Here is a 6000-nt window from a genome sequence, read left to right as displayed (position 1 = left end):
AATAAACAAGGGGAATGACAAGGGTAAGAAAATTATTGATGCGGAACCCAATGCCACCATATCCACCACCAAAGTCCAGACGATTGAGCCTAAAGATCCAGAAGAGGGTGGTCATCTCTTCCACTCATATATGTGGGTGAAGGGTTATTTGCTATAGTTCATTGTTAACAATAGGAGCCAAAAGAACCTCATCTCAGCAGAGGTCATTAAGCAGTTAGGCTTGATGACCACACCAAACCTACAACCATATACCATTGGGTGGCTCCACTAAGGACGAGATCTCCGCATCAATCAACAATGTTGCCTTCCCTACAACATCAAGCCCTTCATGGACGAGATAATGTGTGATGTTGCTCCTATTGAAGTTTGTGATGTTTTATTAGGTCAACCATACTTGTGTAAGTGTCATGTTGTGTATGAGTCTATACCTCACACTATTTATTATTACTTTGGGAAAATAACTATATAGGATACTAGAGGTATCTTGTTAGGTCCCTATAATACTAGTGATTCCCCCATTACTATTGTCATTGTAGCCCTTATTTTTATTTTTGTGCCCCTATTATCCCCATATCGTTATTATTGTGCCCCATAGAAGCTCACTATTGTTATTTTTGTGCCCTTATATTATTATTGTTATGTCAGCTTTGATTATATTGTGACCCCTTAGACTCCTATACATAAAAAGGAGGTTTTATCATTTGTATCATCCAAGAAATTGTTCATTTTTGTAATGTAAAGGAGGTTTCCCTCTTGAAGAGGCTAATTTCTAAGTCGTTGATCTATATTTTCTATCTTTTTGTGAGTTGGTTTCATAACATTTGGTATCAGAGGTTTAGATTCTAGGGTTTCATTGCTCCAAAACAGGTCATCGTGGAATGTTAACTATAACTTTTTCTTTTTTTTCTTTTTTTTCTTTTTTCTGCGATATTTCAAAAGCTAAAAAAAACCATTTGAACCAAACTCTCGATGATCCTTGGATCCAAATTTCAGATCTTGTCTCACTATATTTTCGGAGATATGATCCAAGGAAGTTAGGGTTGTGGAAGGCTCTCGAATTACAACCCAAAAATGTGACCTTGGTAAAATCGTCAAAAATTTCTCTCTAAGTATCAGATTGAATTTTCGTAAGAGGTTACAGAAAGAGGACAACCTGTAGTTTTATGTGCATAGTTTTTAGGTCTGAAGGTTGAAACAGTGACACACAAAATTTTGTACAAGTTCATGTTGGAAGTAATGGAGAAATCTGAACTTAGATTATTGTTATGATAATGATAGACTTTAAACGCTAATCTTAGACCTCATATCCTAATATCTAGGGAGTGGTTGAAACCATCCCATTAGTGTGAAAGCCTATATATTTGAGGCTCATCAGACTCAATGTAGGGGGGCTTGTATGAGTGTTTGTACACTTTCCAGGTATCTCACCTGGAGAGACATTTAGTTTATAGTTAATATATTCGGTTTTTATCATGGTATTAGAGTTGCAGGGTCAAGGAGCCTATATCTGAGTGGAGAGAGGCTGATGCGACTGAGGCAGAATCAATGCAGATTTTGAGGAGAAAATCCCGCCGATTCACTGTTAAGACTTCCACAATTTTTTATTTCTGGATCGGTGCGAGGGCTGAGGGATCAACTTGAAGGCTTAGAGTAAAATCGCATCGACCCTATGAGGGAATGCTGCGTGAAATTGCTACAGTCTTCCTCCTCACTGCCATTTGAAGGCCGTGTTGGATGCCTGGAGGTGTGCATCAAGCAAAGGCAGCATGGTGGATTTCAATCTAGGGAGTAAGCTATTGATCCATGGAGGAGACCTGCGCAGCGGAAGAGGAGTATTGCTATAGTAGCAGAGGTGGCAGAGAGTTGTTGCATAAGCATGGTTTCGCTGCCATATCGCCATGGATCTGCTCCTGAGGCTGAGGTTGCTATGGTCTGCCGAGAAGGAAGGAGATCGTGATTGAGGCGTGGAGGTCGTGGAGTTTAATTTTTTGCGGAAGGAGTTGGCACATTCTTTATCCACGGTGAAATGGCCAGGCACTAAACATTTACATCTCAAGAAAGAAGTGCTTGTGGAATTTTAGTGTGAATTCAATGTGGAATCCATCTAATTATTCATGAGTTTGGCACATTCCCATGCTGTTGCAGTAGTAACATCTCCAATAAAGCAGATTCCCAGTGAAGTTGGTGGAGCAAGAAAGTTGCGTGTTGTTCAGGCGTGTTCCAAAGCTTCATGTTCTAGAGCGTCATCTAGCAGATTTGTCCTAGAAATTTAATTGTTTGAGAAACTTAAGTCACAGGTTGTGGAGGTCCCAAAACCAATTGGGTAAATTTTCTTCTAAGTTATTATATGCCACAATGAAAATGTGAAAGTTCTTGCTAATTTGAACCCATCTTTAGAAATATGTGTTATCAGAAATTTCTAATTACATACATCCAAATTAGATATTGATAGCGTTTCCATCTTATGAGAGGTCGTTTTGTTGCTCGTCACCAGAGCTAAGGGCATTGAGACCTACGTGGCACAGAAGCCGCAATCTACAAGGTTCTACAGTTGAAGAGTTTCCAAAGGGAGAAGTTTCCCTCCTGCATGGTAATGAGGTTGTTGGAGCTTGTTAGAGGACCGTGTGGAGTTGAAAAGAAATATCGAAGCAAGATAAAGCAAGATAAGCTGGAATTTAACAACATGTCTATATTTTTAGATATTTTTTATTATGATGATGATGATTTTCTCATGTGGGCATTTGGAGGCATTAGCATGAGTAGTATGTTCGAGTCAGAAGAAATTTCAGAAAAACAATGTGGTTATGTTGATGACCACGAGAATCAAGAGGCACAGTATGTTGTGCAAGATCTTGAGATTGAAGACACATGAGTTGATCTTCAGGAAGGGTGTAAAGAGGAACAAACTATTGAAGATCAATTGGATGAGCTACATGAAGCCGATTGCAAAGACGTGGCAGAAGAAGACAAAGCTGGAGAGAATTTAAATTGTGATGATCTCATTAATATTTCTGTGTGTGCAAACGTTACATCAATGAATGATGAAGACATCATAGCTGACGTTCAGATGGTTGACACCAGAAATAGTGAGAGGGAAAATTCTCCTATCTAGCCTGTCATAATCTTGAGAAGGGTGAGAATAAGAATTCAAGCTTTCCATCACTAGGGAAGAAATGAGGTGAAGATACATCACTACCTCATGGCGAGGAAAGTAAAGATGAAGCCTCAACTCAAGATGAACAAGTATGGACTCACAAGCAAAAAGACCAAAATGAAAACCTATGTTACCAAGTTTCTCATGTTTTAATTGTAAGCCTAGCTGAGACTAAACCAACAAGCATATGTTATTGATTAGTACCCTTTCTCCATTAAGGGGGAGTGTTGGAAGTAATGGAGAAAGCTAAACTGAGATTATTGTTATGATGATGATAGGTTTGAGACTCTAATCTTAGACTTAACAATGTAAACTTTGAAACTGGAACTATAAACTCAAAATGGGAACTTTGGCCAAAAAACCTCGAAAAAACATCAAAAATAGTGCTAAAAATGAAAAGTGTGTATACTGGAACGATGGGTTTTTTTTAGGGTCAATTTTGAACATGTTTTAAAAATGGTGGTGAAAACGAATTTTTCATGCAAAAAATACCTTGAAAATAAAAAAGTGTTGATACTGGAACAATGATTTTTTTTTAGGGTCAATTTTCAACATTTTTAAAAAATGCTAGTAAAACCAAATTTTTATGTGCAAAAAAATAGTTGTTTATGAGGAAAAAACACACTAATTTTTTTGGTAGAATAACATTTTTCTTTCCTAAGTATAATTTCAACATGTTTTCAACCATAACATGCTAGATACAAAAAAAAATGGAATTTTTTCAACCATAAAATTAAAAAACCATGACATTATGAACAAATTACATGACTAAATTAATCAAAATGTCATTATTTGTATATTAAATGAAACATACATTATATCTCTAATTTAATGTTGCATTGTAGATATTATGAATAATAAAAATTATCATAATTAATACATATAATCCACCAACATAAAAATGACTCATGACTTCTGATTTAACACCATATGGAAATCAATTTTTTTATTTCAAGATACAATGCAAACATCAATTATATAAATTGTCTTAGACAATTATTCAAAATCACTCATATTTTCTTTCACACCATCATAATTCACATCTTCAGATGAATGACTGGATGCTGACGAGGATGTTCCATATTCTTCTCTTTCGTCAACTAGTGTCCCGTCTGAGTCCACATGCATGCCCACCATTTCAGGTTGCAAAATTATTTTAGATCTGCAACTGGTTTCAACAGAATCCCATCTCAACATTGTTCCTTCTGGTAACAACCTTTTCAGAATCTCTATCGTCTTGAAGTGAAGAGTTCCTCTCTTTGTTAAATTGAAGTCATAAACAAGTATGTCAACATCCTCCAATTTCAAGATGTCTATGCGGCGACGATTTATATTTGTACCCTTTCTTTTTCTCTTTCTGCCATTTTTTTTGTCAACTACCATCTCTGGCTTATACACACCATTGAATGGGTGTGTATTTGTGGCATACCAACGTACTTCAACACCTGTAACATCCTCATTTTCCGTAAAGACCTTTATAACCTTAGCAACCCAGAATGGATAGCCTTGGGATCTCCATCTGCTAGCACTGCGATAATGCAACCCTCCTTAATATCCTGTACTGAACCCCTGTAAAGGTCTTCCATGGCTTCACATTGTGCATGAGATATTATGGAACCGATATACATCTCTCTTTCCTCTGCTTGTGAAGAATTAATAATAACTTGAGATTGTTACTGTTTAACAATGTTTATTTCCTCATGTTCATTTGACACATTTTGTGGCCAAATAAATGGACTTTTCAAAGGTATATCTTCATTTGTTGTTGTTGAAATGATATCACTTTGATTATTGAAAAATGACTTCCACCAAACTGAATCAACAATGTCAAAGTATTCATATGTATATCTAATACATTTTTTAATTTCTTCTAGGAAATCAGAATAATTTATATCTCTATTCTATCTGCATGCATTATGAACTTCACCAATTGATTGTAATAACAACAATTTTGATGCAAATATTGGATTATCTGGAATTAACTTCAAAAATTCCAAACCTGATGACGGTGCCCATTCTGCAGTAGTTGAATACTTCTTGCCCCATATTCGTGTTTTCCCATCAATTTTTTTGATACGAAATTGATGTTGGAAGATAATGTCATTAAGTTGTTTAATGTATTTCTCCTCACCATGTGATCACAAAATAAACCTTCACTTGTCAATAATTTCTCCCAACACATCAAAAGTAGGCTCTAGCATGTATGATTTCTTAATACATTCAATTAATGATGGCAAGCACCCAACTTCCTTCCTCCTAAATGTGACTGAAAAACAACTGAATATCTTATCAATATGGTCATGAGTGTTCCCAACAAGAAGGAAACCAACCTTTAACTTCTGAAAAATTCTCAATTCAACAAGCATGTTTAGATATCCAAAAAAAACCTGATTTTTGTTTTCACGACAAGTGTTCTCCAATTGTAGATACAAAACTTCAGGAAGATTACCAGATCAATGAGAAAGCACATCATGAATTATGGTTATTGTCAGATTTGCATCATTATGAATATTTGGAGCTGTGAAGTACACCCTTGGCAACATTTTTCCATTGAAGACCATACAACCGACCAAGTGATACTGAATAAAATTTTCCTCTTGTATATTTCTGGGTGTGCGAACAAAATGTGGTAAAAGTGTTTTCTTCTAGTCCATACAATCAATTATCAAACCCAAGTATTCAGATTATCATAACACTTCTTTCTATGCTTGTACAAATTTTTCCTTTCACTTTTTTGTTGTTCACGATGCTCCTGAAGTTCTTTGACAATTGAATCTACACAACATAAAAGAAATCCATTAAGAAATATGTTTTCATAGTTGATGACTATACAATATTAGAAGTTA

This window comes from Pinus tabuliformis, chromosome 1_1, assembly GCF_031772625.1.
Source record: "Pinus tabuliformis cultivar Carrire ecotype Pingquan chromosome 1_1, CPIR1, whole genome shotgun sequence".
Lineage (NCBI taxonomy): Eukaryota > Viridiplantae > Streptophyta > Pinopsida > Pinales > Pinaceae > Pinus > Pinus tabuliformis.
Note: the sequence above shows the minus strand (reverse complement) of the source record.